This window comes from Lynx rufus, unplaced genomic scaffold (genome assembly GCF_022079265.1).
Source record: "Lynx rufus isolate CCGP_SWC_20201006 ecotype Redwood Valley unplaced genomic scaffold, mLynRuf1.p SCAF_11, whole genome shotgun sequence".
Classification (NCBI taxonomy): Eukaryota; Metazoa; Chordata; class Mammalia; order Carnivora; family Felidae; genus Lynx; species Lynx rufus.
In genome coordinates this window covers 22,425,794-22,452,402 of record NW_025814825.1, presented here as the reverse complement: position 1 = coordinate 22,452,402, position 26,609 = coordinate 22,425,794, and the positions used below count along the sequence as shown (strand labels likewise).

Sequence of the window (26,609 nt, the reverse complement as noted above, 5' to 3'; positions counted from 1 at the left end):
CATTACTTGTTCTTTACCAGGAGATCATGGTGCTGTGACTCTGGATGTTTTCTAACAGCATGACAAGGAAAATTTGTCCCCCTTCCTATCAAAAAAGAATAGGTTTTGTAGGGAAGTAGTGGGACAAAAACAAAAACAAAACAAAACAAAAAAAAGCAATTTTCATTTGTTGTGTGAAATGTGAAGATAAAATTGTCAACTGTTTTAGTTTTAAAAAAAAGTTCTTGTGCAGTTGTTTTGAGTTACAAACTGAACTAGCTACTTTTTCGTGGGACACTATTTTTACTTGACAGAGTGGCTGATGGAAAGAAAAAGGTTTTCAAACTACGATATTTGGTAGATACCTTGTCAAAAAAGAATGAGGTATATTTGTCATTTCAGGGAAAACAGCTGACAGTATGTTGATTATCAACCGTTACTACTGATCAAGTTAAAGCAACCAAGTGAGAATTGGGATTTTGGAAAACTAGTATTTGGTAACATAAGACATTTCCAATGTAAATGGTGATCAGATCGATAAAATAATTTTATTGATATTGTATAATCATGAGCCACCATTTATTTAGAAGATCTGCTTAACTCAATGAAACAATATTTTCCAAATGACCAATGCATGAGGCTATGAAATGATGTACCGGTAGAAGGCTCTTTCAAGGTAGAATGTCACACAGTACAAAATGTCCTATAATTTCAGATCCCACATTGTCAGTAATCTTTAAGAACTATTAACTGTTGAGTTAGGGTATAAGAATTTAAGAAATCTAAAATTATCTGATTTTGCTACAAACACAATCCTTCTTTTTCCAGCCACATATTTGTATGAAGTTAGTTTCCCTCACATACTCCCACCACACCAACGTAAGGAATTGATTATAGGTGCAGATATATAAATCTAGCTATCTTCTGCTACAGCAGACATTAAAGAGATTGGCAAAAACATAAAGTAATGTCCTGGCAGGTTAGCAAGATGGTGGAATAGGAAGCCCTAGACTCTCCTTCCTCCCACAGAGATACTGATTCAGAAATAAACACAGATCAATATCCTTTGTGAGAAATCCAGAAAACAGTTAAGAAGCTCCTGCACCCCAGGTGGCATAAAATCAGCCACAATGAAGCCAACAGGAAAATGTGTGGTGCCCTCTCACCCCCATCCCTCCCACTGGTATAGTATCATGGTTGGGAACTCCCAGTTCCTGGACTTTCCCTGGAGAGGGAAAGAGAGGAGTGGATTGTATCTTCAACATTCTGGGTTTTCATGGGGTGGGAGCAGGAGAGCTTACCTAAGGGACTGGCTTCTGTCTCAGTCGTCTCCTGTCACTGCTGGGACCCAGTGTGTTCTTAATGGGGGCCAGTGAGAAGGTAAAAGAGCTGGGCGGTGTGCTGCTGATTCAGAGCAGCCTCAGTATAACAGAAAAACACCACAGAAAAACAAGAGATTATGAGCTCTAAACCAGCAAACCCATCTAATTAAAAATCTACATGCACAAGTCCAGAGAAGATACATCCACAGGAAAGTCTTGAGAAGCCTTCCTAGAAATTGAACCGACCATGACTGAATCATGAAGAAACAGAACTGAACAGACCTATAACTAGTAAGGAGGCTGAATGACTTATCAAAAACTTCCTCAGAAAGACAAGTTCAAGATCAGATGGCTTCATTGGTGAATTCCGCCAAATATTTAAAGAAGAATTAACACCAATCATTCTCAAACTTTTCCAGAAATCTGAAGAGGAGGAAATAGTTCCAAACACATTTAATGAGAATGGCATTATCCTGATACCAAAGCCAGAAAAAGATACTACCCCAAAAGAAGACAACTGGCCAATATCTCTGATGAATATAGATGCAAAAGAACTCAACAAAATTCTAGCAAACTGAAATCAACAGATATCAACAGGATCAGACACCATGACCAATGGGATTTATCCCCGTAATGCACGGATGACTGAACACACAAAAATCAATTGATGTGAAACACTCCATTACCGGAATGAAGGATAAAAATCACATGACCATCTCAATAGATACACAAAAAGCAACTGACAAAATTCAACACCCTGTTATGACAAAAACACTCAAACTAGGAACAGAAAGAAATTACTTCAATACAATAAAGGCCATATACGACAAGCCCACAGCTAACACTGTACTGACAGCCTTTCCTCTGAGGTCAAGAACAAGGCATGGATGCCCAACTCCCACTACTTCTATTCAACATAGTACTGCAAGCTCTGGTCTGAGCAATTAGGCAAGAAAAAGAAATAAAAAGCACCCAAATCAGAAAGGAAGAAGTACTGTTCACAGATGACACAATCTTATATGCAGAAAACACTAAAGTTTCCTCACAAAAACTGTTGCAACCAATAAATGAATTCAGCAAAGATGCAAGATATATAAGCAACACACAAGAGTAAACTATATTTCCATACACTGACAATGACCAATCCAAAAGGGAAATTAGGAAAACAAACCCATTTATAATAGCATCAAAAGGAATAAAATACTTAGCAATAAACATAACTAAGAAGGCAAAAGACTCGTACAATGAAAACTACACACTGCTGAAAGAAAGAAGACATAAATGGAAAGACACCCTGTGTTCATGAAACTGAAAGCTTAATATTGTTAAAATGCCCATACTATCAAAGTAATCTACAGATTCAAAGTAACCCCTAAAAAAATCTCAATGGCAATTTTTTACAAAATTAGAAAAAATTCATGTGGAACCACAAAGGACTCTGAATAAATAAAACAATCTTTTAGAAGAAAAATAAAACTGAAGGCCTCATACTCTTTGATTTCAAGCTACAATAATGGAAACTATATGATACTGGCATAAAGACAGATGTACAGATCAATGGAACAGAACAGAGAGCCCAGAAATAAACCCATGCAGGCACAGTCAGCTAATCTTCAACATGAGTGCCAAGAATACACATGGAGCAAAGGACAGCTTCTTCAATAAATGGTGTTGGGAAAAGTGGATGCCCACATGCAAAAGAATGAAAGTGGGAGCCTAATTCACAGTACTCACAAATATTAACCCAAAATGGATCGAATAATACTTAAATGTAATACCAGAAACTGTAAACTTGTAGGAAAAAAAGCATAGGGAAAAAGATTCATGACCCTGGTTTTGGCAATGATTTCTTTTTTTTTTTAGAATTTTTTTTTTCAACGTTTATTTATTTTTGGGACAGAGAGAGACAGAGCATGAACGGGGGAGGGGCAGAGAGAGAGGGAGGCACAGAATCGGAAACAGGCTCCAGGCTCTGAGCCGTCAGCCCAGAGCCCGACGCGGGGCTCGAACTCATGGACCGCGAGATCGTGACCTGGCTGAAGTCGGACGCTTAACCGACTGCGCCACCCAGGCGCCCCTAAATATTTTTTTTTTAACATTTATTTATTCTCGAGACAGAGAAAGACAGAGCATGAACGGGGGAGGGGCAGAGAGAGAGGGAGACACAGAATCCGAAACAGGCTCCAGGCTCTGAGCCGTCAGCCCAGAGCCCGACGCGGGGCTCGAACTCACGGACCGCGAGATCGTGACCTGGCTGAAGTCGGACGCTTAACCGACTGCGCCACCCAGGCGCCCCGGCAATGATTTCTTAATGACACCAAAAGAATAGGTAATAAAAGCAAAAATAGACAAGTCGGATTACATCAAACTACAAAGCTTCTGCATGGCAAAGGGAAAAAATTAACAAAATGAAAAGGCAGCTTATCAAATGGGAGAAAATATTTCAAATCATATATATAAGAGATTAATATCCAAAATATATAGGAATTCCTACAACTCACTATGAAAAATAATAATAACTCAAGGTTTTAAAAAAGTGCCAATGGCTTAGACAGACATTTCTCCCAAGAAGAGTTATAAATGGCTAGCGGATAAATGAAAAGATGCTCAATATCACTATTCATCAGGCAAACGCAATTTAAAACCACAATGAGATCTCACTTCACACATATTAGGGTAGCCATCATCTAAAATAATTGTTGGCGGGAATGTAAAATGGTGCAGCCACTATGGAAAACAGTATGGAGGTTTCTCAACAAATATATATAAAAACACAACTACCACATGATTCAGCAATCCCGCCTCTTGTATATATCCAAAAGAACTGAAAACGGGATTTTAAAAAGATATTTGCATTCCCATGTTTATGAGAGCATTATTCATGATAGCTAAGCAGTCAAAATAAACTAAATGTCTACTGGCACATGAATGAATGAAGAAAACAATCTTCACATACAATGGGATATCGTTCAGCAATTAAAAAGGAAATCCTGTCATATGCTACAACATGATTAATTTTTGATAACATTTTGCTAAGTGAAATAAGCCAGCCACAGGACAGACACTACTTAATTCTACTTATAGGAGGTATCTAAAGTAATCAAACGCATTGAGCTAGAAAGAATGGTGGTTGCCACAGGACAGGGGGTAGGAAATGGGAGAGTTTCTGCTATTCAATGGGTATAAAATGTCATTTATGCCACACAAAAATTTCTACAGATCTGCTGTACAACATTTTACTCATAGTTAACAATACTGTACTATACACTCAAAAATATGTTTAGGGGTAGATTTCATGTGTTTTTTACTACAATACATAAATATACAAAGCAATGCTACTTTTCTCACTCTTTTTGTTTCAGAAAATAATTTGTTTTCCATTAAAAATTGTTATTTACGGGGCGTCTGGGTGGCTCATTTGGTTAAGCATCCAACTTTGGCTCAATTCATGAATTTGCGGTTTGGGAGTTCGAGCCTCACGTTGGGTTCTGTGCTGACAGCTCGGAGCCTGGAACCTGCTTCTGCTTCTGTGTCTCCTCTCTCTCTGCCCCTCCCCCACTCATGCTCTGTCTGTCTCTCTCAAAAATAAACATTAAAAAAATTGTCATTTATCTTAGCATGCAATAGTTTATTTTTATTTTTGATAAGGATCAATAAAATATTTTTAAGTCTCCTTGTTTTAATTTTTAATATGGTAAATATTGATAGGTATGGCTCACTGAAGAAAAGGCTCTTGAGGAGACTTCAATAATTTTTATGAATGTAAAATGTTCCTGAGATCAGAAAATTTGAGATCCATTAGCTTAGAGTATACTCTTGATAATACACACACTCCAAATATTTTTTTCAAATCTTATCAGTTACACTTATTCATCATATAGACTTTTTTAAACTTGGGTGCTAATGGATTTATTTAACACTCAGTTTCTTTATGAAGAATGTTTTTTATTTTTTTAATAATTAAAATACTGCATATAATGTGTCACTGGTAACCTTTTCTTATGTTTATGATTAATTTCCCCAGATAATTACAAACCCTTTGTAGAAAGAATCAATAGATTATTCTCCTTAACGTCTCCTTAGATTAAAATAAGTCCATGAGGCCTTGATCATTTATGAGAAAGCAAAAGAAAGTAAATACTAATATGTAAAACAATAAAAGACAAAATTGAAACATACTAGTAATATAAACACAGCAAACAGTATATGACTGTTGCTATATTCCAGGCACTGAGCTATTTAATCCTCTCAAGAGCCCTGTGAGGTGGGTAATATCATCATCGTGCAGATACAGAAAAGTGAAGCTGTGTGGTTAGTAACTTGTCCAAACTAGCAAGTGGCAGAGCCGGGATTTAGTGTTCTCAAGCCAGGACTAGAACCAAGGCCTCTGTGACTTCAGAGCTGCATTGTGTGTGTGTGTGTGTGTGTGTGTGTGTGTGTGTGTGTGTCTGTGTGTGTCTTGTTTAAAGGGATGGAGTCTTTGTGTTGTCAAATACATGCAACTTCTGAGCTGCTATGTCATCTGAGCTAAGAAGAGCAAATCCAGGTCAGCAGCAATGCCACCAGCTGTGAAGCAGGTCAAGAGAAACAGGAATCATTGAGCCTGGGAAATTACCAGGGGGATCAGGGAATGCCATGTTGCTGCTCTCAGCTGGAGACAAAAATAAATAAACTTGTCCTGTGTAGTGCAAAAGGTGCAGGCGCCTCGATAGCACTCACTGGCACTCCCCGCCCCCCCACCCAGCTCCAACCAAATGCCACCAGAGCGGGAGACCCACCAGGGACAGGCTGACTGGAAGATCAGAGCTCAGGCAGCTCAATCCAAGTTTCTTCTTCTCTTGCACATGCTTTGTGTGATGGATAGCCTGTGAGCCTGGGCATGGGTCGAAATAAATAGGAGCATCAAGCATACATTTTTGTCCCTCTCCTCTCTGCTGAGGCAAACAGAGCCATAGAACAGCTGGTGAGGTCCCTGGGATTCTGAGAATTGATATGCCAACCACTTCTGCCCGATCTCAATGTAACAGAATGAATACTTGGGTCGGGATACACATTCTCTCTTCAAATCGAGTTGAGAAAGGGGAGTGGTCCACCAAACATTTATGAAAGCTAAAATTTTTTTAAAGACAGCTTTTGGTATAATACTGTATCTCCCAAAGTATGTTCTGCAGAGAGACGTATAAATGGGTTCTGAGGCCAAACGGATCTGGAAAGTGCTATGAGGTATAGTCAAACTTGGAGAATCACATGAATGTATTAAAAGTTTTGAGAGCTAGCACAGGGAAGACAGTTGTTTATGTTGGCTTCATCTACAGTTTCCCAAGTTGGATGAAGAAATAATATCTCATGGACCCATTCTGGTCCAGTGGGATGGAAGAATATGGCAGCCTCTGGGCTAAAAATAAGACCTAACCTGGGCAAATCCTTGATTTCTCTAGAACTCAGATTTCTCATTGGGAAAGTGGGCATAATGGCAATTATATCAGAGAGTTGTTGTAAGAATTAAATATATATACATAAACATACACATACACAGAGCATTTATATTAAGTGTGCAATAAATGGTACTCCTCCACCCAAACACGTGCTTAAGTTTGTGGAGCAGTCTTTTCCTTTCATGACAGTTACAGAAGTAATCATCCAAGTAACCGAGCAACTGCCTTTATTGAGTACCTATCATTGTAGTGGGGAGCATAGTATCTGTTTTTGGAGTAGTCACAGTCCAATTAAGGAGAAAGAGATGTGAATAGTGAGCCACGTGATGAGTGCTCTCCTAGATCTGCACAAAGTATTACAGAAAACTTTACTCCTCCCAGGGCAAGTCATGGAAGCCATCAGAACCGAGTTTGAAGGATACATGGTCATTTCCCAGGCAGAACAGTAACATTAAGCATTTAAGTGAAGGGAAATGGCTCAGCAATACCCAGTGATGTGATGCATTCAGCCTTTCATAGAATGTGGTGTCATGTGGACAGTAACAGAGGGACGAGATGGCTCAACTGATAGTGCTGGTCGAGGCAATGTCGTAAAAGACACTGCCTGCTGGAGGAGTTTAGGGCACTCTTGAGCCATTAAAGATGTTTTAATAGAAATGACAAGATCAGATTTTTATTTTAGAATGATGATTCTGATACCAATAGGGAGGCTGATCTCAGGAAGTGAAATCAGAAGCAAGAGAATAAGCTAGAAGCCTACCATCTCCATCTTCACTTTCATGTCCTCAAGTTCACGAGGCCATGGACCAGGGTGGTGCTCAGAAGGACAGCATAGCAGTGAGAGACAGCAAGGTAACATAAAGGTATTTCTTTGTGTTCTCATGTTGGGAAAGAGAAAGGTAGGGAGATAGGAAGGTAAAAAGTACTGGCTGGCATTCTAACTTGGATAAATGAATGCATAGTAGGACACCTGACCAGGATTGGGAGAGAAGGAAGGAAGGAAGGAAGGAAGGAAGGAAGGAAGGAAGGAAGAAAGAAAGAAAGGGGGAGCAGGGGGAACAGGGTTTAGGGAAAGGTAATAGGGAGAGATTGTCCCATTGAGAGTTTGTAAATTGAAATTAACAAACCATTGGGCTTAAGGTGTCTTCAGGCATTATAAAATTAGAAGTAAAGGCCTGGAGTTCAGAATCCCACTTGGACTGAAGATAGAAGCATTAACAGTGATCACTTGAGGTAGCCCCTGACCCAGAATGAGGGTGCAGGGTGTTCCAAAGCATACCAGAGTGAGCCGGAGGTTGGGAAATGCAAGGCAAAGAAAAGAATAAAGTGGAGTTCCTACTTTCAGAAGGAATATAATTCAGCTGGGGAGACATAATTGATGTATTATAAAGAAATGAAAGAAAAATTAAGTGCTAAGCTCTGTACTACTTAATGCAGCTGTGAAAGTATACAGAGTAAGAATTAAATCTTCAAATGGAAATAAATGAGACCTCTGGGGCACTCGGGAGGCTCAATCAGTTAAGCATCCAACTCTTGATCTCCGCTCAGATCATGATCTCATGGTTCTTGAGAAGGAGCCCTGCATCAGGCCTGCGCTCACAGAATGGAACCTGCTTGGGATTCTCTCTCTCCCTCTCTCTCTCTGCCCTTCCTCCACTGGTTCTCTCTCTCTCTCTCTCTCTCTCTCTCTCTCTCTCAAAATAAATAAATATTAAAAAAAAAAAGAAAGACAGAAATGAGACCTCAAAGGGTAGCTGAGATTTGTAAACTGAAGGAAAAGAGAAGAATGGGATTTCATTGTCAAGGGCAAAAGGCCAGCCAGGTATTCATATGAGCATTATTAAAGGAGGCCATAATGAGGAAAAATTGGGGTAATTATGGGAAAAATTAAGGTCACAGAAAACAAAGCATGTGCATCACGAGGAAACAGGGTAAAGTGAAATGGCTGGAAAGATACAAGGATGAAGGGAGAAGAGTGAACTTACTCAAGATTGAAAAGAGCATCTGGAATTGATGTGGTTGCAATAATGTGACTGCACATTATCACAACACTTAATATATAGAAGCAACTCAAGAAACCTTATGTTCTTTGTATGGTTCTATAAGTAGTTCTTGCATTCAGGCATCATATACCACCACATATGGTAATTCTGAATGACGTGGAAAGGGCAAGATGGGTGCCACATATGTAAGGAAGTTGCTGCCATATTCTAGTCTATTCTGTCAGTCTGTATACCTAAGTGTTCATCTTCGTGTGCCTATCTGCCTTTATCTCTGGGACTCTGTATGCTTTTCGTGTGTGTGTATGTGTCTCCAGGTCTCTCAGCATCTATATGCATGAGCCTTCACCTCGCATTCGTGTGACTCTGCAATTGTCAGTCCTGGCTGCGTCATTGTATCATTTGGTCAATGTCTTCCTATCTGTGTGGGCGTGACTTTGCTATGTGACTGTGTTCACGTGCTAGAATAGGTGTCTGCATATATGCTGTTACTGTCTTTTTGTGCCCAATTATATGAGTCTGTACCATCTGTGTGAGTGTGTACATGTGTTTGTGTATATGTGTGTTTGTGTACGTGTGCATATTTTATAAAGCGTTGCCACAGCATGCCAGTGGGTGCCTTCCGCAGCTAATGTAAAACTGTCAAACAGTATTGAATGACAAATGGGAAAAGCCCTCACTGTATCTGGCTACCCTGGCCTTTTTACTTTCAATAGAAAATTGATCTTATCATCCGTAGTCTATTTCACTTCATATCAATGTGCACATGCAAATATTTCCATGCCACTAACATAAAGCTTGTATCAACCCGAAGTGATGTTTTGTGTAAACTGAATCTGAAATTATTTTCTTTGCTTTGTAATGGTGGCAAGAACCAAGCAAAGCATTTCTTGAGCCATAAAATACAATTTAACTCAAAAGTCACCCCAGCTTATGGATTTTCCTGCACAGAGACTTTCATATTAAGGGCCTGTGGTGAAGACCCCCTGTCGATTTTTGTAAATTCTAGAAACACTAGAGAGAGATGCAATTTCAGAGTCTTTTACCCAACTATTAGTAACATAACTATGATGAATGGGGCTGTTGGGGCTGATGTAAAAGGAAGAAAAGAAGGGAGGGCCGGTGCTAGAGCAGTTCAACATATCATATTATGAGCCAGGCGACAAGGGCCAGAAGACCTTGTATTTGAATCTTACAGGGAGCTACAATTAAGAGGCTCTTACACCTTGAATAGTGGCATGAACCCAGGTATGGAGAGGGATGCATGCAGCCCGATGGGTTCTGTGGCTGATAAGATTGAAGGCAATCCTAATTTTCAGATATAGTCAAGCTGAATCATACTGAATGTTTGCAGCAGCCCCAGTATCACCATGTGATCCTGGAGTCTTGGGGATAAGATTCAAATTCTGATTTCTTTGTTACATCCTCCAGTGGTTGAAACTACTTCCTAAAGCACATGTGTTATGAGAGCTTCCTAAAACTATCTTCTGTTTGGAGTTCACCATCCATATTAAAAGCAAACCAAACACAGATAGAAACCCAACCTTCCCTGGGTATAAACTTTAAAGTCATAGCAACTCTAAAATCCGTCAGAAATTTTCCACATACTTAAAGTCTTTTTTGGTCAAAATGGTTAACCACATGAGCAGACTTGGATTTTAAGCTCTATGCTATGGTGTTTCCCAACTTTACACTAACATGCTGCCCATTAATAAAAAAAGAGCAGTCAGCAAAGAATCTTGGAAGTCCATTCATTAACTCTAATTCAGATGGAGTGCAGCAGAGAACAATATACTTGGATTTCACTTCCTCACACAGCAACCCCATGCCAGGTGCCCACAGCACACTCGGTACTTCCATTCCTGCCCATGAGATGGAGAAGTTCAACCCCAAACACCGGCAAGATGTGTCACCCGGCGTGTCTTTCCATTTCAGAGACATGAATCTTGACAGTTTAGCTGTGCACACTGCTGAGTGCTGAAAGTCTCATTCCTCATCATCCCTTGCAACCAGATATGGCCACCAAGTTCTTATAAGATACAGGGGGAGGTTTTATAGTGATACTTCTTGGGGGTCTCCTAAAAGGAAAGAGTGTCCTTTTTCTTCCTCCTTCTCCCTTCCTGCCATATGCAATACAGCGCTGTAGCTGGAACGTCAATAGCTATTTTGAATCATGAAGCCATTTTGTTATTGTAAGCAATGAGGGCTGAGGAACCATGGAGCATTTCCAAGCCCGTTCTAAACTGTCTATCTATGAACTGCTCTTCCATGGAAAGAGTCAATATATCTACGTTTCATAAGCCACTATATTCTGAATGTTATTACTTGCATCTGAACTCTGTCTGTACTGACAAAGCAAACACCTAGCTCCTAGTCTCTCAATAGTTGCAAGAGAACTGCTTCCCCTCCCATAAAGTCTGATACATGACCCAAATGCTTTTCTAGATAGCAACTATCAGAAAACAACCAAGCCAAGAGTCATGTGCCAGATTTTCTTTGGTGCTGGCAGGGTACTTTGTGTCGTGGAAGATGTGGCATGATGCTGGGAAATAAGATAAGGCTATGGGGCCAAAAGAAGAAAAGAGTTGCATCTTTCAAAATATCAGAGGGCCAAGCAATTAGAGGGAGAAAGAATGGCTGATTATTTGATATCTCTCTAGTTTTTGCATTACTTTCCTTTACCCAAATAATGAAACTCTTATTTTTTAATGCTTGATGACAAATATATTGAGTGAATTATGCCAGGTACTAGGTCAGAATGAAAAAAGTGGGAGGGAAAAAAAACTGAATAAAATAGGAAACAATGACAATGATAAAACCAGAGATATCTATGATCAAAGTTACTACCAATGTCTTCCATTCTTTCACTTAAGGATAAATATCTCAGACTGTGTAAAAAAACTGAATGATACGCATGAAATCAAATTAAAATAGAAATATTAAAACATTAAAATTCAAGAGATGAATTTATGGATGACATTAGGTTAAAGGGTAACATGACTTCCCCCATGTTCTGACTGGAGTTTCCACTGAGGCTGAGGGAAATATGAAAACGCACAACACTACAAAAAACGAAGGCTAGAAGCTGGAAAAGCTTTCTCTATTAGTAATGTTGGTAATTAACAAGTGCTTATTATATACCCACTTTATACTCCACATTTCACAGACATTATTATCTCATTCAATCCGCACAAAAAAATTCTAATATTTGAGGTGTTTTGTTCTCCATTTAAAAAAGAGAGAATGGAGGTTTAATGAGAACTTGCCCAAGGTCATACAACTAATAAATGAAACACAGACTCAAAATCAGGTGTTTGCTTATAAACCATATGGATTTTCATGGAGAAAATACACAGCCTTAGCAAGCAGCATATTAAGTTTGATGTGATTACAGAGACAGTGTCTGAAAAATGCTGGGCTATGCTGGGGAACTATTATTTTTATCTACCTACGTTCACTGACTTGAGAGTGAAAAAATTTCTAGGTTGAAAACCTAGCCACATGCCCTCTCTACTTTTCAGATAGTACTCCGTAAGCTGAAAGGTATGTTTTACCTTCTGTCACCCATGTCATTTTTTTGAATCAAATGAAAGGTAGCATATTTCAGAACCAACAGATTTGGGATAGTCCATTCCATTATGAATCATTTCTGGTAATGCGCTAAGTTCAGAACTTGGATACAGGAGAAGTGTGAACTAGGAAAACATTTGTTCATGTCCTAGAGCAGTTCAGAGAAATAGAGAACAAAGTAGTAGAGACAGAAATAAGTCTGATATTTGTAGAACATTAGAAAAATGCCTGGTAAATTTAAGGCTTAAAATCTGAGCTGAGAAGGTAATTTGTTTACACACGAGTAGGCAGAAGGTAGAAACAATACCAACCAAATCATCTGCCAAGTAAGAAAATCCTACCTCATTTAAACAGCAGTACAGAAAGAGAGGAGGGGGGAAAGGAGAGTGGGAGGGAGGAGGACAGGGAGGGCAATGGTAAATAACAAGATAAAGAGAGCACCTGGGTGGCCCAGATGGCTAAGCATCTGGCTGGGTTTCAACTCAGGTCATGATCTTGGTTTGTGAGATCAAGCCCCATGTCAGGCTCTGGGCTGACAACACAGAGCGTGCTTGGGATTCTCTCTCTCTCTCTCTCTCTCTCTCTCTCTCTCTCTCTCTCTCTCCCTCTCTCTCTCTCTCTCTGAAAATAAATGAACTTACAACACAAAAGAATAAGATAAAGACAAAAGTAATTGGAAAACTCAGAAGAAAAAAATATTATGAAAATGATCTACTGAAGGATCAGAAGGGAATTAGAGGAAACCACATAGAATCTTTAATAAACAATAAAGCTACATACTTTATAAAAAGACAGGAGAAGTACCCAAAAGAGAATTAGCTGAAATTCAAAACAAAGTGGGTAAAATCATACATAAGATAAATGGCATAAGAAAGTAAACTAAGGAAGCTATAAATCATGGAATGAAATTTCACATAGGAAGCAGCATAAAGTAGTAGTAATTCTACCGAAGTGTAATTCAGTTATTATTAGAAATAAAGGCTTGAGATATACTTTCAGAAAATTCAAAAAAGAAGAGAAAAACAAAGAAGAAGCAATCGTAAAAGAGATGTCAATCTGTAAAGTAGGATGGGTGTGGAACCCTGAAATACAGAGAAGTGTTTTTCCTGAACAGCAGATTTTTTTAAACTGGCAAAATTATTAAGGTATTCTAAAAAGAACACCACTCTTAAAAAAAATGAGGATTATTTCTGCAAATTAAGAGTTCTTAATGTTCCAAATAAATGCAAACAAATAACTATGCAAATCGAAGTGCTTTTAGCCGATGTTTTACAAGCATAAGAATTAACGAACTCTAGATGTGCATGAAGGTACAAATATGAAGCTGACATACAAATTTACACACAGCCTCACTGCTTTCTTCAAATGAATGTTACAGAAAGACATTTGCACATATGCAAGTATTAAGATGGCAAACTAAACATAGCACTGAGCTCTGCTTCATCATGAAACTTCTAAAAATTATCTCCAGTAAAGGAATTTTAAGAAGGCATGAATTCACATGAACAGAGGGAATGGAAATCAACCACAGTAACAGAACTGTTTGCTGGAAAGCTGAGCAAGGAATGTGACTGATTCAGCCGGCCAGGGAAAGATGAACAGTTAAACTGGAAGTTGGAAAAATTGATAAGAAACTCAATTTCCATTCCAAACCTCCCCAATCTGAGAAAGAGCAGAACTGGAGCCACTGGAGCTGAGATATAAAAAGCAAATTTAAAAATGGAGGGCTTGTTGTTAAGAAACAAACAGACCCTCTCTCATTTTAGGGTCGTCCACGGAGCTGAGTGTCCTCTCCTTCCCCCATGATGGACGTACATTGGAGTCCAATTCCTCAGGGAGTAAAACAGAGTCTCAGGATGGCATCCCTCGTGGTGGAGGGCTGGACATTCAACTGTGCTCACTGTTCTGAGGGATGTGACACAGAATTGGCTGATACAGCATTCTGAAAAACAAAATGATGAAAACTAGAGAAATGCCTTAAGGTTATATATTGGTACTTTGATCATTCTTTCCTCACCAACATCTCCATATTGTGACCATCAAGTAGATTTCACCTGTGTAGAAGATTTATTTATTCTTTCTCCTGGGGAATCTGACTACCTCAAAGGACATGGATGATATCCTACTGGGATCTTCGAAGACAATGACCAAAATAGGTAATTCTCACCCACCTATAGAGAGCCTCCAAATTAAATTTGAGCAGATACCCAAATATTCACAAACATTAAGGAACCCACTTTATATGAAAACTAATACAGACTCATACAGAAAGAAAAAATCAGAGAAGTCTCAGACTACGCAAGAGAAGAAATTTTTAAGTGACTAATACAAAAATCCTCTGAAGCAAATTTAAACAATGCTGAGCCTCTAAGAATTTACTCTAGAAAGAAACAAATGTGGCTAAGTCCACATGTGTTAGCACATAACTGCATAACTGGGGGTTCTCTTAAATAACCTCCATGTAAAATACAAAGTAGAGTAAGTAATAAAAGTGGACTATTAGAAGCTTACACATATTTTATTAAAATTTGACAGTAAACCGCGATTATTATTAAATTCTCTACAGAGCAGACCATTCTCATCACTCTGATCTTTGGATGCCACTGCCACCACTAAGTTATATTCTGAGTCAAATTAATAGTCATTTGTTTATTCTTAGAGAGTCATGCTTCAGGAGTTGGGAATAATTAGCCATTAGACTAACACTGTTCCAATCCAGCCTAACACGTCGAAAAAAAAAAACAAAAAAACAAGAACTAAAAGGATCACTTTTCAAGTAAATTAACCGCATCCCAGGATGAAAATAAAAATCATTTAGAAGAATCAAAAGATATCCAGCACCTAACAAGCAAAGTTCACATTCTCTGCTACCCAATAAAAAATTACTGGAAGTACAGAAAAAGCAGGAAAATATGACCCAGGATGATGAGAAAAATCCATTAATTGAATAAGAGACAATATTTGAGGACATAAATAGCTGAGATCTCCCTCATTAGATAAAATTATAAATCCACATATTAAAAAAGCTCAAAAAAATCCTAGCCCATAAATAAATAGATAGATACTGAATATCATTGTAATCAAATTTATAAAATTGATGATGAAGAGAAAATCTTTTTTTTTATTTTTTTTAACGTTTATTTATTTTTGAGACAGAGAGAGACAGAGCATGAACGGGGGAGGGTCAGAGAGAGAGGGAGACACAGAATCTGAAACAGGCTCTGGGCTCTGAGCAGTCAGCACAGAGCCCGACGCGGGGCTCGAACTCATGGACAGTGAGATGGTGACCTGAGCCAAAGTCGGATGCTTAACCAACTGAGCCACCCAGGCGCCCCAAGAGAAAATCTTAAAAACAGCAAGAGAAAGATACAATCCATACACAGGAACAAAGGTAAGAATAATGGCAGATTTCTCACCAAAAACAATACAAGCCAAGAAGTCAGTTGAGTAACATCTTTAAAGTATTGTGGCAAGGTTGGGGTAGAGGTGCAATGTGATACTACCTCAGCAAAAATATCTTAAAAAATTTTTTTTCAATGTTTATTTATTTTTGAGAGAGACAGAGACAGAGCACAAGTGAGGAAGGGCAGAGAGAGAGGGAGGGAGATACAGAATCCGAAGCAGGCTCCAGGCTTTCAGCTCTCTGCACAGAGCGCGACCCGGGGCTCAAATTCGCAAGCTGTGAGATCATGACCTGAGCCAAAGTTGGACATTTAAACCAACTGAGCGACGCAGGTGCCCCCTCAGCAAAAATATCTTTAACAGTGGAGGTAAAGAAGGACTTTCATACATATAAAATTTGACAGAATTCATCACTAGGACCCCCCCACGACTTGAAATATTAAAGCAAGTCCTTCAGGAAAAGGAAACTAATGCCTGATTAAGTCATGGATCTAAACAAATCAACAAAGAGCACCAGAAATGGTAACTACAGGGTAAATATATAACTTTTTGTCTTAGTACTTAAAAGTGTTTTAAAAAATACTTGGTTGTTTAAACAAAAGTAATAATACATGTAATACATGTAAAACGAAAATGTATGTCAATAATAGCACAAAAGCCAAAGGTAAGAAATGGAAGACAGCATTGTAAGGTTCTTATACTTACATGTGAAGTGGTAATAACATCTAAAGGTAAAAGTTAAAGATGCATACTGTAAACCCGAAAGCAGTCGCTACAATAACAAAGCACAGATTTATACTTAAGCTAACAAAGGAGATTATACGAAATAAAAAATATTCAATTAATTCAAAAGAAGACAGGAAAGGGGCACCTGGGTGGCTCAGTGGGTTAAGCACCCAACTCTTGGTTTCCGCTCAGTATGTGACCTCACGGTTCATGAATTGCAGCCCCGCATTGGGGCTCCGTGCTGACAGTGCAGAGCTTGGGATTCTTTCTCTCCCTCTCTCTCTCTGGGCCTCCCCTGCTTGTATTCTCTGGCTCTGTCTCTCAAAGTAAATAAACTTAAAAAAAAAAGTAGAAGAAGAGAAAAAGAGAAGAAAGAACAGATGGGAAAAATAGAAAACGAAAAGCAAGGAACAAATGGTAAAATGATGTTATAATTTTAAAATGTTCACTAAGTGGGGCACCTGGGTGGCTCAGTCGGTTAAGTGACTGATTTCGGCTCAGGTCATGATCTCACAGTTTGTGAGTTTAAGCCCCTCATCGGGCTCTGTGCTGACAGCTCAGAGCCTGGAGACTACTTCAGGTTCTGTGTCTTCCCCTCTCTCTACCCCTCGCCTGCTCATGCTCTGTGTCTCTCTGTCTCTCAATAATAAATAAATGTTAAAGAAAAAAAATTTTAATAAAATAAAAAAATAAAATAAAATGTTGTCTAAGTGTACTTAGGTTTACACAGTTATTTGTTTGCACCCGTTTGGAATGTTGAGATCTCTTTGATTTTGCAAAAATAACCCTTACTTTATCAAGAGTTATTTTCCTTTAAAATATCTTAAGGTAGGCTAATTTAGCAACATAAAATACTAAAGTCTTCTGCCTACTCCACCCATACACCTTTCAAAAGAAAGAAAGAAAGAAAAGGAAAGAAAGAAAGAAAGAAAGAAAGAAAGAAGAAAGAAACCCATAAATGCAATTAAGAGGTAAATAACAAACTGGAAAGAAAAAAATACTTAATGTATTTATTATAAAGAAACATGTTAATATCCTTTATATATTAAAGATTTTTACAATGAGAAAAATAAAAGTGATCCCCCAACAGGAAAACAAGCAGCAAATGAGTGAATATGAATAAAAGAAGAACAACAAATACCTGATGAAAGCACAAAAAATATCAACTATTCTCTAATTTTACAAATGCAAATTAAAATAAGCTATTCTGCCTATCAAACTGACATCATTATAAATTACACTATCTGGTTTTACCAAAGCAAGGGGAAAAAGTCACCTTCATATAATCCTAGAGAGACTGTAATCAGTCTCAAATAAATAATTACTTAGCATTTACTATAAGGTATCATACATGAAGTGCAAATTGTATTTTTATCAAAATTCTTAAAATCTTCGAGCCTTTCTCCCCAGTACTTCTATTGATTAAGATAAAATTGCAGCTTGTTGAAAAGAAGCATACAGGGACTCCCCCACCTGCTAAGACCCAGATCATTACATACAGGGCTTGAAAACCAGTTTTATATGCTAATAATGAATGAAAACATCATTGCACATACACACACGCCCATAATTTTTTAAAACAAATTACATAGAAGAGTGTCTGAATGGCTCAGTCAGTTGAGCCTCCAACTTCGGCTCAGGTCATGAAATCATGGTTTGTAGGTTCAAGTCCTGCATCAGGCTCTGCGCTGACAGCACAGAGCCTGCTTGGGATTCTCTCTCTCCCTGTCTCTCTGCTCCTCCTCCACTCATGCCCTCTCTCTCAAAAATAAACATTAAAAAATAATAATAAAATAAAACAAGTTATATAGACTGTAAGTTTATAAGTGTATATATATGTATAAACTTTATATATCTGATAAAGTTATATTCAGGTATTAAAATGCAAGATTTTTTTGGGAAAATATATTAAATCAAACAAAACAGAAAATACTATAACAACCCCGAAAGCTTCTACTTCTATTTGTATTTTTATTTCTGACAGGATTGCTTTATATCTTAATCTCCAACTTCTCCCTTGAATTTCAGACTACTGTATCCAAGTTCAAAGTTAACACATTCAAAATAGAGCTTTTTATTTCTCCTTCTTTGTCCCCCTTTCCCAAACTGGCTCCCCTCACTTAGTTTTCCCAAGATAAGAAGGAAAAATATTTTTTTTCTTTGCTCTTTTAAATCTTTACCTCCCCTGCCAGCCTTTAGCCAAGTACTACCATTTCTGCCTCCAAGTCATACTCCTAATCTCACATTTCACTGTCCCTACTGCTACTTGCACTCTTGTTGTGTAAACTGCATTCTCCATATAGCATCCAGTCATTCTCTAAAACTATAGATCCAATCATACAGTTCCCTTGCTTGAAATTCAACAATAACTTCTCATCACACTTAAAATGAAAGTCATACTCCTTACCGTGACATCAAGTGCCTCCCTTATCTGGCTTCTGCCTATCCTATTGATCTAAGATCTATTATTGCCCATCTTTTGTTTTTAATGTTTATTTATTAATGTTGAGACACACACAGACACACAGCATGAGAGAGGGAGAGCAAGAATCGCAAGCAGGCTCCATGCTGTCAGAGTGGAGCCCAACATGGAGCTCCAACTCACAAACTGTGAGATCATGACCTGAGCAGAAACCAAGAGTCGATGCTTAACCAACTGAGTCACCCAGATGCCCCTACTATTGCTCAACTTTCCCATAAACCTGAAGGCCATAGATTCAATCAGGACAAGAGAAATCCCACCCACAGATGCTACCTTATCATTTCCTAAGATATTCCTTCTCAATATTCAGGTGTCTGCTCAGAAACCTTCTCTGAACACATGGAAATGAGCATTCCCTTCCTGGCCTTTGCCTAACCCTACACACTGATATGCCATGGATTTGAAATCATTTATGACCATATCTGAATTTATATTTCCCATCTGCATACTGATTTAATGAGTGGCAATAATGTCTAACCTAAAATCTAAGCTCTTAGCAACTATATTGCTTAAGTATTAATAATATAGTTATATTTGGATGGTGGTTTTTATTTTCTTCTCTGTGCTTGTCTACATTATCTAAATTTTATATGATTGGTAAATATTAGTTTTAAAGCCAGAATAAAAAATTCATATGTATACAATGTAAAATAACATTGGCAGAGTTTAAGGTGTAGGAGAAGGGAGGCATTTTTCTTGAGAATTTGATTAAGTCATTCCCTCAGTTGTAGGCAATTTTTGAGATCATCTTTGTTTGAGTGGAAGATCAAAAGGGAAATTGAATATATAAGAAGAGAAAATCATCTGAAAGAGCTGTTGGTAAATCTGAAAGACACTGCATAGGTTAATTAGACCTCCTGAAAAGAGGCAGGAAAAACAGGGAGAGAAAAAAGGCCTGAGTCTTGTTGCTATGAGTGATTTGCATACTTTAAGCCACAAGGGGGAGGAAGGCAAAAAGAACATACTATGAATTTAACTGAAGATAGTCTAGGGTACCAGCTCCATTCTCTGTTGTCCTGCCAACTGGTTCCCATAGGGGAAAGAGAATTTTAGTAAGTAACAGGTAATTTGAGGGGTGGGGCTTCACATGGTCTAGTTAACCTTGTTTTATGTACGGGACAGGGAGAAGTTTGGAGACCTTTATAACCCAAAGAAATAAATAATGAAGGGAAGACTCTGCTTTATGTATAAAAGTGTTAAGCTGGGTCAGTGTGTTGGAAAGAGCTCCTGGCTTTTTTTTTTTTTTTAATTTTGTTAATGTTTATTTTTGAGAGAGAGAGACAGAGCACCAGCAGGGGAGGGGCAGAGAGAGAGAGAGCGGGAGACACAGAATCTGAAACAGGCTCCAAGCTCTGAATAGTCAACACAGAGCCTAACGCAGGGCTCGAACTCCAGAAAGATGAGATCATGACCCAGGGCCGAAGTCAGACACTTAACCGACTGAGCCATCCAGGTGCCCCAGAGCACCTGGCTTTCTAATTCTCTGGCAAGGAATAAATCCCCTGGTTCCATATCCATATTGTTGTATTGGTTTTACTTACTTGTTTCTCTGCCAGTAACAAGAATCATAGACTGCATAAAAGTGGAAACTCACTGGATACCTTGGGGCATTCTCCTGGGGGTTTAGTGAGAAAGGGAAGCCAGCATCTCGGTGCTTTCTCATTGCCCCTACCTTTAGGAGCATTTACTCTGCCAATAAGGGATAAGGAAGAAAAAGGTGATGACGGTGCTCAAAGTCAGTGACCACTTTGCAATGAGAGCAGTAGCCTTGACACACAAAATGACTGATAAAATGATGGCACCTCTTCAGACAGAGCAAGGCACTCAGTACTAATGCAGTTTGCCCTGAAACGTCCACCCCTCCAGTAATAAAAAAAAGGGGGGGGGGCCGGAAATGCTATTGAGTAATTTAATACTTCTCTATGAATAAATTTTAGCTCACAAGTGTGGAGGTATAATGGCCACCTACCTCTCCTTTAGTTACAATGTCTGAGCTCATGAACCTGTCCTGGAAATCAGTGTTCACTTGAACTAAACTCACATTTAACAGAAAACTGCAGAAAACTTCTTATTCATGAATAATAAGAATCTACCTTTGAAAAACGGGTCTATTTTCTAAATGCTTTAAAAACAAAATGCATTCTAGTTAAGCAGAATTTTATTTCCATTCCAGTCAGGAAGTTTTCCCTCTCTATATAAGCTTCGTGCAGCTCATATGAGACTTTGGGGATCACTGGTAGAGGGAATGATCGTGAGTAATGGGCCCCTTTGTCATATCGAGCCATTAAATATATCTATGTAAGAATCAATGCATTGCAGTATATGAATCTAAGAAGTACAGAGACCACCCCACCATGGCTGACCTGCTCCTGGCAAAGCTTAATTACTTCACTTAAACCCGGAGTAAGCCAAGATTTCCATCCATCAAACAGGACTAACTGCAATTGATATCTTTCTTTCCTAGAGTGATGCTATGATTATTCAGATAGTGTGGATCAAGAAGCTAAGGACTTAGTGACTACAGGCCTGTTACTGAAAAGTAGTGAAAGATGGTTGAAAGGAAAGCACACTTTCAATGAGACTAGGGTATGACACCCAGCAATTCCATTTACTAGCCAGTGAATGCATAAAATGTACTGAACCACTCAAAGCTTCAGGTTCCTTATCAGTAAAACCAAGAAAAAATTACTTACGTTGGACAGATCCATGTGAAGATTGCAGTCAATATATATGCAAAGAGCTGTCCCACTGAAGACACAAAATAAAGTGAAGCAATTGTTTTATGTATTTCACAGATCACTTACCCTGTAGCAAGTGCTTCTATATAGCCATTTAACAGGAGATTGCACGCTCCCTTAAAGATGGAACCTATGGCTTGTATTACCATATCATTCATACAAATGTTGAGAACAGTGCATTCCACATAACAGACTGTTAATCCATAGTTGTAAAATGTGTAACTGATAACTGAGGTCCCCTAGCTTCATATACCATCCCTATGCTGCTGACGTCTAGTGCTTTCAACTCTGACTCGTTCCTGGAGCTCCAGATTCACATACCCAGTGGCTTGCCTGACATCCCCTCTGAACTCCTAATGTCTTTTAAGATGTTCCAAACAAAAGTCTTAATTTCTTAACTCTTCCCTACACTCTGTCCCTTTCTCATTTATTGTATAACATGACAATCCATCTTGTGCTCAAGAAAGAAAGGCTTTACCAATATCTAAACTCACTAATGGTGTGAGAGTGTGTATTTTCTACACCCCTTAGGACCCCAGATATTACACATATTTTATTAACTTGGCCAAATTAACATTTGTTCTAGTTTTTATTTCCCTGATTAGTAGTGAGCTTCATCTTTTCACTGGCCATTTATAAGTCTTCCAGTCCATTCAATCGCCAGTGCCTGGATCAGACACCGAAAGTGCTTCCACATCCTCCCCTGCATTGACCAAAGATTGACTGAATTTTAGTCTTTACCCTTAAAACATTCTCTTCAATAGTCCTCATTTTAGGAAAACACTGCATTTACAGCCAACTGTTATGTTGTTCCCTGAGTTATTCAAATCGATAATGGTATTTTTCTCACTTACGGTTCCATTTCTTGTTGTAGCTTTGGTTAAGGACCTATGACAGCAAACTGCACTTTGAAGGTTTCTTGCAAAGCCCATTATTACAGCACATTTTGTTTACAGGTGCTTTTAGATTTTTGAAACCCTGACAAAGCATTCATTATCCTATAACTTTACCCAGGAACCTTCAGAATTTCAAATCTGGTTTATACTTTCTTGGTTTTTTTGTTTTTGTTTTTGGGGTGTTTTTTTTTGCCCCCGAACTAAGTTTTTCTGCTCTCTCAACCCATCAATATACTGGGGAGTCAAAGCACTGACTAAGGGACAAGGCAGCAGAACACATACATTTCTCTTCTTTCAGATAATCTCTCAGCATAAAGCACTTAAAAGGTTCTGTGGTGTTTAGAAGAGGAAATAAGATTTTCTTTTTATTCTGAATTTTTTGAAAAAGCTAATTAAATTCATGCTTGTCAACCTATATGGAAATACAGAGCTTAAATTCTTGCGGGTTCCATGAACTCAATAAACATCCACTCAAGAAAACAGTAACAAACAATAAACAACTTCTTATAATAACCTCTAACATCAGTTCAAATGCTTTTTTAATGCATGAAGCTTTTATGCCACCTCTCAGTTAAGTTAAAACTTGAATTTTTCTTTCCACTGAATTCCTAGGATGCTTTCCACATAGCCGTCTGACAGCACTCACATATAGCTTTACATCTGAGTTAATCATCTAACTTTCTCTTTCTAGTTTATTATAAAAGTGACCTTTTTTAATTTGTATTTTTAACCTTCTTGCCCGAAAACCTGGGACAATACCTTGCAAATGTTAAATAATTCCATCTTTACCACCTTCTATTCTGTATCCTATCTTGCAAATTTTATTCAATCAAAATTTACTGTATACCTACCATATGCCAAATGCTATGGGACTAAAACCCTAAATAAGGCATGGTTTCTATTTCTTAATCTCTTTCATCTTAATCATAGAGGCAGAAAGGTAAAACATGCTTAAAATACTCTGTATAAAGAGCAATGAATAGTGTGAACCCAGAGTACTATGGAGGGAAGAGGTTTCCAGGCATCTAGGTAACTGAGGGGGAAATGGCAGAGAAATAAAATGGTGCTAGAATCGAATCATGAAGGATGAATCCAATAGACGAAGGAACAGAAAAAGGAATGGTGTTTGCAGAGGTATGAAATATTACAGGAATTTAATCAGGAAATTGCGACAAGTGGGAGGCATGTGGGGTACTGAGAGAGGAAGGGAATATGAGATTAGAGCAATAGTCAGGAGTTGGATCATGAATAGCTTTCATGCCAGACTAATTTCCTGAGCATGATAGAGAGCCAATGCATGTATGTAACCTATCACACACATGTCTGTCACTGAGCCTAGCTTCCTAAGCAATGCAATTAGAAATGTGACTCTCAGATGATGCACCTATTTTGTAATTTGCAGCCTTCATGGGAAATTTACTTCGTTAGATTAAATCAAATCATGACATTTATAGTTGGCCTTCCTACTGCTCTGTATTTTTTGTTGTTGTTTTATCTTCCTCCTAATTCTCAAAGAAAATGAAATATGAAACATAGAAGAAAAACAGCTTTAGCCAAAGACTCCTATTTTCTTCTTGTTCCTCTCTTCTCCTGCAGCCTTTGAATAAAAGTCTTGTCATGTATTTTTCACACCTTTACCTGAATGGAAAGCTTGAGTGAGTAAGCTAATCCTCTTGAGAGATTTTATTTCCAGTATGCCAATGATCAGGTTGAAAAAAAAAGTCATTTTAATTATGTGAGAGTCGTTTAAAAAGAGACAAAGAGAGACCCAATTCCTACGAAAAAATAATACGCCACATCTCACAGGATTTCAGGAGCAAGCATTTGTGGCATTTTATTTACATGTGAAGTAAAAGTATATAAGCCCAAAGGAATGATCTCAAAACAATGTAAGAGGAGAGCTGATTTGACAATAAATTTGCAAAGTCTACATTCACAATTGGTATCAGCTGTAGCTTCATTAAAGTCAATAGTAGGACCATTTAGAGAAGAATATACAATATCCAATTTATCCAAACAGATGTACTTTATGAAGAGATTTGAGATTTTAACACCATAAACACCGCTTTTAAAGGGTCTCTCTCTCTCTCTCTCTCTCTCTCTCTTTAGTGTTTTAAATACAACACACACACACACACACACACACACACACACACAAATACACAGCATTCACACACCTGTACATACACAAACAAGTTCTCACCGATACATGCACTATGGAACACTATCTACAAAGTCAAGTCCATATACTCTCTAATGGATATCATAGACATGTCTACAGGAGACTAACTAAACCTGAGGCCAAAATATGTTATTCATACACTTACACAACAATTAAATTCAGAATAATTTTTGAGGAGTGCTTGGGTGGCTCAGTTGGCTGAACTTCAGACTCTTGATTTCAGCTCAGGTCATGATCCCAAGGTCGTGCGATGGAGTCATGTTGGGTGCTGTGCTGAGTATGGAACCTGCTTAAGATTCTTTCTCTCTCCCTCTGCCCCCTCTCCAACTTGCACTCTCTCTCTCTCTCAATTTTTTAAAATAATTTTTAAAAGTTTTTTTCTATAAAATATTTATTTATTTAGGAGCACCTGGGTGGCTCAGCAGTTAAGAGTCTGACTTTGGCTCAGGTCATGATTTGTAGTTCATAGGTTCGAGCCCCGCATCAGGCTCTGTATTGACAGTTAGGAGCCTGGAGCCTACTTTGGATTCTGTGTCTCTTTCTTTCTTTCTCTCCCTCCCTCTCCCCTGCTCACTCTGTCTCTGTCTTTCAAAAAGAAATAAATGTTAAAAAAAAATTAAATATGTTTTTATTTATTCTTGAAAGAGAGAGAGAGAGCATGAGTGAGGAAGGGGCAGAGAGAGAGGGGGAGAGAGAGAATCCCAAGCAGCATCCACACTATCAACACAGAGCCTGATGCAGGTCTCGAACCCACAAACTGGGAGATCATGACCTGAGCTGAAATCAAGAGTTGGACGCTTAAACCGACTAAGCCACCCAAGCGCCCCAAAAAGAATAATTTTTGAGAAATAAACTTTTATATAGAAACTTAGCTCTTAATATAAACTACTCTTTATAATTACTCTTTATAAATATAATAACTCTTTCCTTAACAGTTAATTTTTTCAGTGGACAAACAGTATATTAAGCCCCTTCTCTTTATATAAAAGCTGAATTTTTAAATTCATTTCAGCACACTTTCCTTACCATGGTTTAGTTACCATCCCAGCAAGACAAAATATTCACTTTCTAGTAAATAAATATCATGTTTTCTACACTGCCTAAGCAAAAGTAGTTTATTGCAACAACAATCATAAAGGTACACCAAGGTAGAAGAATGATCTGGACAACCCCATTGGGCTGCCAAAATTAATCATATTATTTTATCCTCCTGGGGGGAACAGTACCATGATCATACATTTCTCAATAATGGTTGGGTTAGATTTGTAATACACTTGAAACATACTACAGAACTGGAAGATCTGCATTCTATCTGGTCTATTTCCTAGAAGATAGATTTCTATTCAAATCTCATACCTGCCAAGGAAATTACTATACCTCCTTTATCCCCTTACTCTCCACTGATACCACACATACTGCCAATGGTACTCATTTCTGCCATTTTATCTACCTAGAATTCCTTGCCTCTCTTCTATTTGGATTCTCCCCATTCTTCACACTTAATATTCCATTTCTCTCTAACAGACCTCCCTGACATACTAGAATTGGGATTCAACACGTGTTGAAGCAATGCCACAATATTTTTAGTGATTTTTTGAGTTAACTTATAAATAACTATATTCTGTAAAATAGATCTCCTTAGATATAAACCTCTAACCTCCTATCATTGTGACCTTGACATGAGGCAAGAGATTTATAAGAAAAAATATCTGAGATGCTGGTTATTTCCTTTAACAAGTCAACAACCCGTTTCTTTGGTTCATTTTATATTACAGACTGAACAGTCTTTCAGGGACAAGATTTGTAGCTATTAAGTAGCTTTTTATACTTGTAAATGACTGTTTGGTTAAATGTAAAAGCAATATACTTTCTTCAAG

General features: G+C 38.2%; 1 protein-coding gene across 4 annotated transcripts in view; it reads right to left on the bottom strand.

The window, feature by feature from the left end:
* Positions 1–26,609, bottom strand: part of NRG3 (neuregulin 3) — a 1,058,853-nt gene that overhangs the window by 753,597 nt on the left and 278,647 nt on the right. The gene's annotated exons all lie outside the window — the stretch shown is intronic.